Here is a 12909-nt window from a genome sequence, read left to right as displayed (position 1 = left end):
TAGCACTAACATATGAATGGGTTGAACCCGGATCAAACAATACAAATACTTCTTTATCAGAGATAGAGAATGTACCAGCTACCACATCAGAAGTCTCAGCCTCTTCACGCTGTCTCATTGCGTAGATTCTGGTTGAAGCACTTCCTTGTCCTGACTGACCAATTGTGCCCTGACTGCCTGAAGCAGTGCCTCTACCTCTGCCTCTTCCTCTACCAGCATTGTGAACCTCGGGAGCGGGACTGCGAATAGATCCTCGGCGTAGTAGGAGTTGGACCATGTCTCGGAGCACTAGTACAGTCTCTTGCTAAATGACCCTTGCCTCCGCAGTTAAAACAAGCTCCAGTGGCCCAATAACACTCCCCCCCATGAATCTTGCCACAAGTCTCACAGGCGGGCATGTGAACCCTCGCTGATCGGCCGGCGGACCTAGGGGGTCTCTGTCCGGAAAATCTGCCTCTACTAAATCTTCCACCCCGACCCTTGCTGGGTCCACTAAACTTCTTTCTCTTTCTAGAGGTAGCACCAGAACTCTGTTCAACTGATTTTTCCCCCTTGTCTTTTTCTGATTTCTCTTGTGAACCCTTCCTCACTGCCCTTCTGATTCTATCCTTTCTAATTCCAAGGCTTGTGAGATCAATTCACAAAAATTCTGATGTCTGAAACCCACAACTTGCATTCTCAGACTCTGCCTTAGCCCGGACTCAAACCTCTTGCATCTATCTCTGGGGTTGGAGACTAAGCTTCCAGCATAGTGGCTTAGCCTTGAGAAATCTCTCTCATACTCTGCTACAGTTCGGTTCCCTTGTTTCAAACTCAAAAATTCTTACAGTTTCTGATCAACATATGCATGCAGGATGTATTTGCTGCGAACTCTCTGATGAAATCATCCCAGGTCAGCACTGGTGGTTCAGCCAAGCTGTGGGGGATGGTCTTCCACCAATCATACGCATCCCCTTGTAGTAGCGACACAGAATATTCAAACTTTAGTTCATCTGGGCAGTGCAATTTTTTAAACACTCTGTCCATTCTTTCAAGCCATTGCTCTGCCTCTAAAGGGTCCACTGTACCCTTAAATTCTGCAGCCCCATACTTTAGCAATTTATCAAACTGTCTGGCTGGAGGCAATGGTTGTGCCACAGGTGGTTGGGGTGGAGCTTGAGCAGGCATACCCCCAGCCATTTGTTGAAACATCGCAGCCATCTGCTGTGCGAACTGTGCAGGGAACTGCGGCATTTGTGGGGCTGGTGCTGCTGACCCACTAACATTCGGTAAAGCTGGGGCTTCTCCTTGTGCCTCAGCTTCAACAGACTGCTCGACTGAGCGATCCCCTTCTTCCATTTCAGTCTGAAATTAGGGTATCTCCTGAATAAATAACACAAGGAGATTTCCCTCCGTTAGTTCATATTCATGATGTAATGCACTGTATGTAACAATTATGGACATTGAGCAGTTGTACTTAACAAAGAAAAGACAAAAATTTATATGTTAAAACATACTTCAAAAATTTGCTCTGATACCACTAAAACATGTCACACCTTACCCCTCTGTAAGGCATAACATGATCCCGTAGAATACCTAATGAACTACCGAACTTCACCTACCGATAACTCATTAAGTACCCTACAAGGGATTTTAAAACAATTTTCTTATCTTTGACAAGTGGTGAGCATTTCTAATAAGTATTTAAAACATTTAGTTGAAATTAAAACTAATTAATATTTTTGGCCATTTTAGTTTTCCGCAAATCTTATAAAAATTTTGTGAGTTTCCTCTGTATTTTGAAAACCGTTCTTCAAATACGAAATAAAAGCACTTCCAATAATTATCTAACCACTGCTTCAAATTCATACTCAATCTCAACCAATTTCTCAAAATTCACAAGTTCAAAAATTCTCAAAATCTGTCCATCAATATCATTTATTCATATTCCATTCAAGATAAACAATTTATATATTCATCATACTAAAATTTACATTCAAAAGTCCAAATTAAAATTTATTACAACTTTTATACAAACTTTGTACAAGTTTGCTCAAGACCCATGTACATGTCCATACATTTATGTGCAATATATACATCAAAAGAAATATTTACTGTTAGGGTATAAATTATACCCAAAACTTTAGGTGGTAGCTTCTCACACCTCAACTCGATCTGCTGCTCCTCTAGTCTCTGTATCTGCGGCAATAATAAAGCTATCGAGTACTAGGACTCGATGGTGCACAATATACTAAAATAATCTTTATGCAAAACTTAAAGCACATTCATTCAAAAATTTGGCTAAACATGAAAATTAAATACAATCATGCATTGTAAGATTTTACATGTAAACCAAGTTCATTTCAAAGTATCAAAACACATTTCATAAAACCCACAGTTAGATCACGCCATTCGAAACAAATAGAATCTCAATAGCCAGAGGCTAAAGAGAAATCATATCACAAGGCTAGCTAGCTCAAATATATGGATATCCATTCACATCCTCTTCTACTGGCACACCTCAACACTTCTCCAGAGAAGGAATCAAAATTCAAAACTAATTACCCCCACTAGTCGTGCTAGTGAGGTGTTCAAATATGTGGTCATGACACTGTGGTTTCAAAACTTATCTTAACAATTTGCTAAACATTGTCTTTTCAAATATACATAATAACTTTCAATAATTTAGATCAAACATCATAAAAATGCCATAATCCAATATTTCATATTATTCAAAACGATATGCAAAAGATGATTATAAAAGTATATGTTGTGCACAAACCTCAAACGAGTCGCCTGTTGGCCTTGACTCGACTCCTCGGATTCTGTCCCGGTATTCTTTTCCACTGAAACACGAAATTTTCCAATGTTTCATTACTAAAACTTAAAATAAATCCAAAATAAACTTAACTTCACATTTACCTAGCTCTAACGTGTTAAATTCGACGTTCTCGAAATTTTGTGTTTCGGGTTACTATTCACTGCACTATTCAAGTCAAATTATTGACTTTCTAAGGTTTAATGGGTATGAGAACTCCAACTTCACCCACATACCACATTTTGGTCACCAAACTTGTTGGTTTTGGTCATTTGTTTAAAGCTTAGGTCATTTTGGCAAAATTGCCAATTTTCGGTTTTGGTTCTTCGAAGTTTCACTGTTCCATTGGTTGATCTACTTTTGGAATTTGACAAAACTTCCTTCATAGAAAATATTCCTTATTGTCTTAAGTGTATTCTCATTTTTGGATCACCACAATCGGAGTTTTGTAGCTCAAGTTATGGCCAAAATAAGTTTACTGTTCACGTGTACTGTTCATACTGAGATTTTGGTGCTGGCAGATTTTTGGTCCAACTTTGGTTAATAATTTGATCAAGTTAAGTTCATAATTTGGTCTCACTTTCTTCATATGAAATGTTGTACTATGTCTTAGGTTTCCATCGGTTCAAGAATCGCCTAAATTCAAGTTTTCTAGAGAGAGTTATAGCCATCCAAACATTGCTGCTCAATGAAAATTCTGCAGAATCTCAGTACAGTAAATTTAACTTTGCTCAATGATTTGAATGAGTTAATGGCCTAATTTGGGTTGGTGTTCTTCATGAAAGTTTTAGGTCTATATCATATCTAATTTCTGGTAAAATTTCAGGTCAATTTGACCTACCTAGCTCGAGTTATGACCAAATGAACAGTTACTGTTCATTTGGTCAGTTTAGTGCAGTGGCAGCCTGCTATCAACTCACTTTGGTTAATTGTTTCACCAAGTTTTGGTCAGTTTTTGGCTATGATTCCTTAATGAAAATTGTGCTCTTTTATGTCTATTTTCATCTCCAATTGGTGGCATATCAATTAGACTTGTAAAATTTGAGTTTTGGTCCTTCAAAGTGGGTTTGGTCATGCTGCCAGTAGCATGACCATTGACCTACGAATTTGGTTTAGTTTTCTATCATTCCCACACAAGTTATTTGGTCATAATTGACCATTATTTCACTTCACAATAGGTCCAAGATATCATTTATGCATTTCTGCAAAATTTTGCCTCAAAACCCTAACATTCAAACCCTAGTTCTTCCATCTCATGCATTAAATCACAACTAGTGCACTTAACCTTAACCATTCACTAATCAAAGCTTTTAAACTTATTCTAATGCATCAAATTCATGTAAATCATACTCCTCTCAAGCTGCCCAAATTTCAGTTTGGTCCTTCTCCCATGTTTTTATTTCATTTCATAACTTCTAAGCTCATGTCAACCATTGCATATGCATTTAAAGAAGTAATATAATGAGTTAACACACTAACCTTTCTTAAATCTTCAAAACCCTAACTTTTGTTCTTCTTTCTTTCTTTCTTTCTTGCTCAATCCTCTTCTCAAGTTGCCTAGATAAGCTTTAACTATGGTGGCTAATTTTTCTATGGTGAAATTTTATGATATACAAGCTCAAAATTGAGCTTTAATGGAGTTTGTGGAGATGGAGAGTTAAGAAAAAGAGAGAGATGAGAGAGGAGATGAAGGTTGACGGAAATGAAGAAGAAAAAAAACCGATTTCTTTTCTTTTTATTTTGCTTATGGAAGACCACAAAGTCATAATTTAATAATTCATTTAAATAAATTCTTTTATGACATCACCTTTGACTTTTCTAACTTCTTTCTTTTCTTTTCTTTTTCTATTTATTTTTTTCTATTAGTTCTTTAATTTAATTCTCAATTCCGAAATTTTCTTTTCTCCTATTTTATTTGACAGTTAGGTCAGGAGTCAGCTCTCGGGGTCAATTGACCAAATCGCCCCTCGCCGGTTCATCCCGGTTTGCAAATAATCCAATATTTCTTCCGGTTCCCTGACCTAATTATTTGACTGACTTAACAGTTCTTTTTCGTGATTTTCTCTTTTCCACTGTGTTCATAAGGGTCCTAAGGACCGCAGCGTCACTTTTTACGGTTCGAAATTTGAGTTTAAAATGACTTCGCAGTCGTTCCCGAGGAGGTCACTCATCGCTGTGACTCTCGGCTCGTTTAACCTCTTATGTTCTGTTTTTCTTATTTGTAGTTAACTAATTAAACATTACTAATTATTTGTGTTTATGGCTTCTCATGTTGTCTTAAGTGTGGCCCTAATCCCATTAATTGTCCGGACCGACACCGGTCACCAGAACAGTGAAATATACCAGGCTATACAACGGGGGTGTTACATTAACACTACACACACCAATTTCACTCTCTAGTACCAAAACCCAATTTTACCATGAACCCTAATCTTCCATAATTTAATTTATGCAATCTCATGAAATCTTACTACTCCCAATCATGCATACTACCTCAATTTAACTTAGATTTATCATCAATTTAACTAAAATACATCAAAACCCTAATTTTCCCTAAGTTGGCTAAAACCCTAGTTTAGGTTCCATGCATGTTTCCTTTCAATTTCTCATGAAATTTCATCATAAGTTAACTTCATTCAAGGCTTATACAACTAATCTAACATGAAAAGAAACTTACTTCAAGTGACCACTTCTAATCTTTAATTTCTTCTAACTCTTTTGTTCTCTTAGCTTCTAATCTCGCAATGAAAGATAAATTTAATTTTTTCTACCAATTAGATAGAAAACCCTTGGAGAAAAAGTGGGGAAAATCAATGGTTGAAAGAGGTTGTAAGTAGAAGAATGAAGAGAGAAGAAAGAAAAGAGAGGGAGAGGAGGTGTGTGGGAAGGCAACTAAATGAGGGAGGGAGGAAGATGACTTCCTTTTATACTTATCCCAATTTTTGATTTATTTAATTAATTTTAATTGAGTTGTCTAAAGCCCATTGGTCCTAAAATTTCAATTGGATCAAAATGGACCTAAAATTCTAGATTTTTGTTTCTTTTATTTTCCTTTCACTTTATACTTGAATTCTTTTCCTAAAAAAAAATTATTCCATAATTCAATTCATTAATTTCACTTAAATTAATTAACATTTTGGTCAAAAGTCAACTCTTGAGGTGAATTGACCAAAATGCCCCTCATCGGGTCATAATCCCTCTTTTTTAATATACCCGGTGAGTCCTTATATTTTTAGGTCATTTGAATTTTTATTGTGTCCATCTCAATAAATTTTCATTTTATTTTTGGTCCTCAAGCTGTGTTTGAATAGTACTAGTCACGGACCAAAAATAGTACTATTCATAACTCGGAGGTTCGGGGTGTTACAAGATTCAAAGAATTGGGTAAAAAGGAAGAAAGGATAAGCTGCCCAAAAGTTGCATTGGATGTAGCATGAGGCATGCTCCAATGCAATGCAAGTGTTGCATGGGGCCTTCTACACAAAGGCAAAAGTTGCATGGAGTGCACAACATCAACATGGGCCATGTGAAACCAAGGCAAATGTTGCATTGGGCATATCAGTGAGAGAAAAAAGATGCTTAGTGGGTTTTAGTATCTCTTTATTTGTCTTGACATGAGATGACATGACACGACTTGAGATAATGTAAGTGGGAGACAAGAAAAGGACTTATTTGACAAGTATCAAGTTTGTCTCCAAAAAGGAGAAGATTTCTGCTCCACTTACTCACTTTAGGTATTTGAAATCTCACAATTATAAATAAAGAAACCCACATGAATGATAAATTAGAGTTTTCTCTTCTTCTTCCTTTTCACATTCTCTCAAACCTCCATGATTGAACCTAGAAGCCTTTCTTCTTTAAGCTAATTCCATAGAAATTAGAAGTTGCTACTTTTGTATGAAAGATTGAAAAAGTTGTTTCTTCAATTACCCTAGTAAAACCAAGAGAACCAAAAATCCCTTTATGCTATTTGATCGATGAAAGATAGAGCATTTCAAGAGGATTGGGATCATTTTGATTGCTAAGTACTTGTGGATGGACTAGAGGGTCAACATTTGGAGACCTCACTACTCGGATTAAGGTGGAATGAGTGATTGTACACCTATCTGGTAAAGGCCCTAAATCTTAGTTTAGGAGCTTATTCTATTAAGTTTCCTAAAATGCAAAATGAAATTGATGACTTGTTGTGGTTACAATGGTTGTTACCTTATTGCTTTCATTAAAATAGCTTAAAATGGTTTGTGTATGAGATGATGCAACCTAGGCAAAATAAAAAAATTTTAAAATTTCCATTGCGCAAGTCATGCCCTATTCAGCATTTAGGATCTTCGATTTGCTTGGTTGTTTTAGTTAATATTGCAAGAAAATTTTTTATTCAAGTGTTGAATGATGAAATTTTTAAGATTTATTATGAAATGGCTTTAGGCATGGTTAAATGTAAGTATTGTATATGAGAAAGAACGGAATTTTTAATATTCCTCACTAACTAGCCAAAATTTGCATTAGGTGTGACATAGGGCATGTCGCACCTAATGTTGAAAATCTTTATACCTGACACAGGACATGTCATATCCAGTGTTGAAAATCTCTACACTTAACATGAGGCATATCATACCCAATACTAAAAATCTTCTAACTTGCTGAGATTTGTATGATCCCTGGCATGGGGCAAGTTAGCACCCGGTGTTGAATTAAAAAGTTATCGAGATTTGCATGAAACTCGACATGGGGCATGTAACACCCTCCCCGTAGCAACTCCGTACAGTCTACTGTTCCGGTGACCGGTGTCGGTCTGGATAGCTAGAACGTCCGGAAAAATATTTAAACTAAAGTCAGGAACCATAATTAACTCAAATATTAATAAGAAAAATTTAGTAAAAATTTTAGAAATAAAATACAACCAAGTCAAACGAGCCGGTGCCCAAGCGATGGGTAACCAGAGGTAAGTTGCGGTTCTCGCAACGAGGAGCCCTATACCCGGGGGAAAAATTATAAAATAATTTTTGGGACTCCAGAGAAGGGTTATTGAGGTTCCCATGGCATTAGAATGCCAAGAAAATACTTAGAAAAAAAATTTTCAATCGGTACAGACAATTTTAACCCGTTAAGCCAAACGGAGGGCATTTTGGTCATTTCTCCTTCAGAGGTGATTTTTGGCCGACTTGTCTAGTTGAGTAAATAATTAATATGATATAAAATATGAATAAATATTACTAGAAATTAAATTGAAAATGAGTAGTGGAGGAAAGAAAAGAAAATGAAGAAAAAGGCTTAATTATGACATAAGGTGATGTCATTAAAAAGCCACCACCAATCACCTTTAAACTACTATTTAAATAACTAATGAAAGAGGTAAATAAAGACCAAAGGAAAAGAAAAAACGTGGGCAGCCCTTCTTCTCCTTCATGAAAACGTAACCCTCTCCTTTCCTCCCTCCATTGATGAGCTTGGCAAGCTCATGAAGCCCTAAACTCCCACCATATTTCCTCAAGTTCTCAACACAAAAATTTATTCTAGAAGCTTGCTAAGGTGTTTGGGAGCAAAAGGGAGAAGAGAAATTAAAGTTGGCAAGCTTGGAGATTCTTCAAGTTGAGGTTAGTGCATATATGTAGTTAAAATTCATTAATTCCATAATTTAGGCTTGTAATGAATTAGAAATTGTGAAATAATGAAACAAATTCAATGTGTATCTCCACCAAAGAATTCGGCAGCCCTAATAGAGGAATGGTTTTGGATGTTTTTAATGGACTTAGCATGAATTGGAGGTCATGTTTAAGCTATATATCTACATAGATGTTGAACTAGGGTGCTAATTGAGGTTTATGGGTAAATTGCATTGGACATTAGGGTTTTGAGGCATGAAAAATTGACTTGGCTTACCAAACTATTAAAGAACACTCTAATGGTCAATAAGTGACCATTTGAGGTATGTTGACCACAATTTGAACTTAAAAATGGAATGGCAAAGTCAAGGTGGGAGCTGCCCTAGGACAGCAGCAAATGGACTGAAATTTCAGTCCAATTATACAGCCATAACGTTGGCTGTGTTAGTCCAATTGGTGTTTGGCCAATTGGACATGAAACTAGGCTTATAATGGCACATTTTTGCTGAAGAATCCATGCCCAAAAGACCAAAGCAAGAGGACCAAAACTTGGCCCCAATACGGATACCCTGCAAACAGCCCCTGCAGAATGACCAAATGAACAGTAACTGTTCATTTGGCCATAACTCACTGTAGATTTGGTCAATTGAGTTGAAATTTTTACAGCAACAAGTCAAGACATAGAAAAACAACTTTCATGAAGAAACCTACCCCAAATTATGACCAGAACCTAACCCAAATGGCAGTCACAGTTACTGTTCAAACCTGCAACTCTGCAGATTTTCATTTGAGTAGTAATGTTTGGATGGCTATAACTCTCTCTAGAAAACTCGGATTTAGGCGATTCTTGAACCGATGGAAACCTAAGGCATGGTAGAACATTTCATATGAAGAAAGTTAGACCAAATTATGAACTTAACTTGGTTAAATTACTAACCAAAATTGGACCAAAATCTGCCAAAACCCAAAATCTCAAGAGCGATAAGACACGTGAGCAAGAAACTTATTTTGGCCATAACTTGAGCTACAAAACTCCAAATAGAGTGATTCAAAAAAAGAAATTCAACTAGACAAAATAAGGAACGTTTTTTTATGAAGGAAGTTTTGTCAAATTCCAACAGTAAATCGACCAATGAAACAGTGTAACTTCGGAGCACCAAAACCAAAAATTGGCAATTTTGCCAAAATGACCTAAGCTTTGAGAAAGTGACCAAAACCAACAAGTTTTAAATGAAAAATGTAGTATGTTTGAAGTGCCAAAGTCAATGTACATATTTTCTATGCAAAAGTCAACATTTTAGTTGACTAATGAAGTGAATAGTGACATGAAAACTTGAAATAAGCTTGGAAATGGATTTGATAATTAATTCCAACAAGTTTTAAATGCAAAATGTGGTACATTGGGAGTGTTAAAACCAATGCACCTATGATCTATGCAAAAGTCAACTTTTTGTTGACTATTGAAGTGAATAGTGACATAAAAACTTGAAATTCAAAAATTGAAGAATTCAAAAGTATCAAATGCCCTAGTAGGCCTAATGTGATTGGTTTGGATAGGTTGGCATGCCAATAGGGTTCTGATAGCAGTACCAGTGCTAGTTTACCCGTTTATCCAGTCCGGTCAATTTGTATAGGTTACTTGGGCATGGAAAAGTATAACTGTAATTGAACTGATTGTTAAAGAAAATACGAAAATTAAATATCAGAAATGATTACGATAGAATACAAAGAAACTCAAGATCATGAAGAAAATAAATAAACAAAATGCATGAAGAAGTTAATATCATAAAACGTAATTAGCCCTCGACTAAACATTAAGTTGGTAATTATTCAGTTCTTATGAACACAATGGCTAAGAAATTATGATTTTTATTTGCATATTATTTCTTTCTATTTTATTATTTGCACCACTAAGCTTTATGCTTAGCGCGTCACTTTTGCAACGCGTAGGTACTGAAGATACTGATCGAGAGCCAGTAGACCACAGATTGGGTAAGTCCATCCTACAGTTCTGCATAGTGTCCGTGTCACCTCACAAAGCTCTGATTGCATTGGTAGGACACTAGGTGTCATTTTGGTATTTTGTAATTGATCTTATTTTCTCATGTGTAAATGAACTTATGAAATGTAATTTGATGCTCATGTAAATAATGAGAATTGTGTTTGTAAATGAAAAAGTGAATGTTTATCTGTGATATATATATGATTATCACATGAAATGAATGATTGAGAAATGAATGTGAACTGAAAAATATTGAGATTTTGATAAATGGAGTTGAGATGAATGAATAAGAATATAGGAAGTGTTTTTCACAGGTTCCGAAGAACGGTTTTCTCCATTTTTAGTCGGTACTCTGCCGGATTTTCTTTAAAAATTTTCCGAACCTCAAATAAATTACAATTTCAATAAATGAATTATATTTCACAAATTATTTTCAAAACTACGATAAAAATGAATTAAGATAAAATAGAGTGCTCCGGCACACTGAGTGGCATAACTTGCTCGGCTACACTGTAGTCGGGTAAGGGGTGTCACAGGGCATGCTAACCATAGCGTCCCAACTAGGGGCCATTACCAGTGCTAGGAATGAGTCAGCTAAAGGCTGCCAGAACCAGTAGCAAGCCTAAAAACCTGTTGAGCGTATTCTCATTTCCCAAGAACCAAAATCCAAGCAACTCATAACCAATCACGCTTTAGCATTTACATCAAAGCATAAAACATTTTCTTTTAAAATGGCTCAAAAATTAAACCTTTTGTTAGTAGTATGCCCTAGAGCATATCATTTAGTACGTATCTTGTACATCTTTTATTAATAAAAGGCATTTTCACTTTTCCGTTCACATAATATATTTATGTGTAATAGAAGAGGTCCATTGATATTTTGTTAAAAAATCTATTCTTAAGTTGTTAAGAATATGAGTGACAGTATTTCTAGCACAAAGTATCATAAATAGGTTCACAATCGAGGATAATTCACAATAAGGACATGACTTATCAGAAAGATTGTAATCATGTTTGTTCCTAAGTTATTTATATGGGATGTAAATAAGATGGAATGGTGAGTCTCATGCCATATAACAAGCATGATAGGCACTTATACATGATAAGTAGGCTGAACCAGTGACACTTATGACAAGCACATGGAGTTTACTCTTATCAATGTATTGTCATAAATCATATTAGTGCATATAATCTTTAGACCTGAGGTAGCACAGTTATCTTGTATATAGGTGGTTTGAGTTTGATACTGCTTTCATACTTGTGCTGTGTATGGGTATATGGGCGTGTGTTGGCTCTTACTAGTTATATATGGAGATAGGTATTGATCAAGATGTAATTTGTTCCTCTAAGTAAATAGGGATAAAATGCTATGTTCATTTAATTGTTCTTGATGTTTCAAGTTCCTGGCCAGGATAGATAGATTTAATCATAAAAGAGTTTCTGATGAGAAAATCTTTTAATCAAGAACTGGAATTGAAAGAGAACATAATATTCATAGCAAATGGGGTTTGACATAAACCATGACTCCAGCTTGAGTTGGTATTTTGTAATAGAGAGATTCTAGTGCATGTTAACATATGATTATAGGTTCATTTAAGGTAAACCTTATTACTGATTGGGTGGCCATGGCATGCTATGCTAGGTGTTAACCATGGTCTATGAAGTGCACAAAATGGTTTATAGAAATCATTTATGGTAAGAAAGAGTTCTGATGATATTAAGAGTTGATATCATATCTCATTGCCAATTAGTGATGAGCCTAGTAAGTCACACACATTAACAAGTAATCACCAAATTAAATATGATTTATTTAATTAATTAAAGAGTTTAATTGATTAATTAAATATATTTGGTTTGCAATTAGATTGCAAAGTTCATAGCATGGCTTGAAACCAAATCTAGGTTATTGGATGTATAGTATAAGTTAAATTTATATTTAAAGTGTTTAAATATGAATTTAATTAATGAGAAATTAATTAATAAAGATTAATTAATTAATTTATATTTGATATAAATTGATTAGAAGAAGAGAAAATAATTATTTTGGGTTGAGAACACAAAATTAAGACACAGGGGCATTTTGGTCATTTCACAGGGTGACATGTGGCACCATGAGATGGTGATACATGGCACTACACATAAGCTTGCCAAATGTCTTTTAATCATGTAAGATGATCAAAGTAAAGATTAAATCTAGGTTTGACACTTGGCACAATGTGATTGGGTCAATTAAACCTAGAGCCAATCAGAAGGTGACATGTGGCAAGGGTTTTAAGTGGTGACCTAGCTATATAAGTGTTGTTATGAAAAGAAAAAGATAACAAGCTGCTGCCTTTCTCTTTGTGCTGCCACCTTGGAGACCTGTCCCTTCTCTTCTTCTTCATCTCATATCAATTCCAAGAGATTAGTAAACAATCTCTTGAATTAAAAATACTAGAAATTATTTTTAGCGTTCTGTTTACATCTCTAATCTCTCAAAAGGCAAAACTTGATTTTCTAATTCATAG

This window comes from Hevea brasiliensis, chromosome 2 (genome assembly GCF_030052815.1).
Source record: "Hevea brasiliensis isolate MT/VB/25A 57/8 chromosome 2, ASM3005281v1, whole genome shotgun sequence".
Taxonomy (NCBI): domain Eukaryota; kingdom Viridiplantae; phylum Streptophyta; class Magnoliopsida; order Malpighiales; family Euphorbiaceae; genus Hevea; species Hevea brasiliensis.
Note: the sequence above shows the minus strand (reverse complement) of the source record.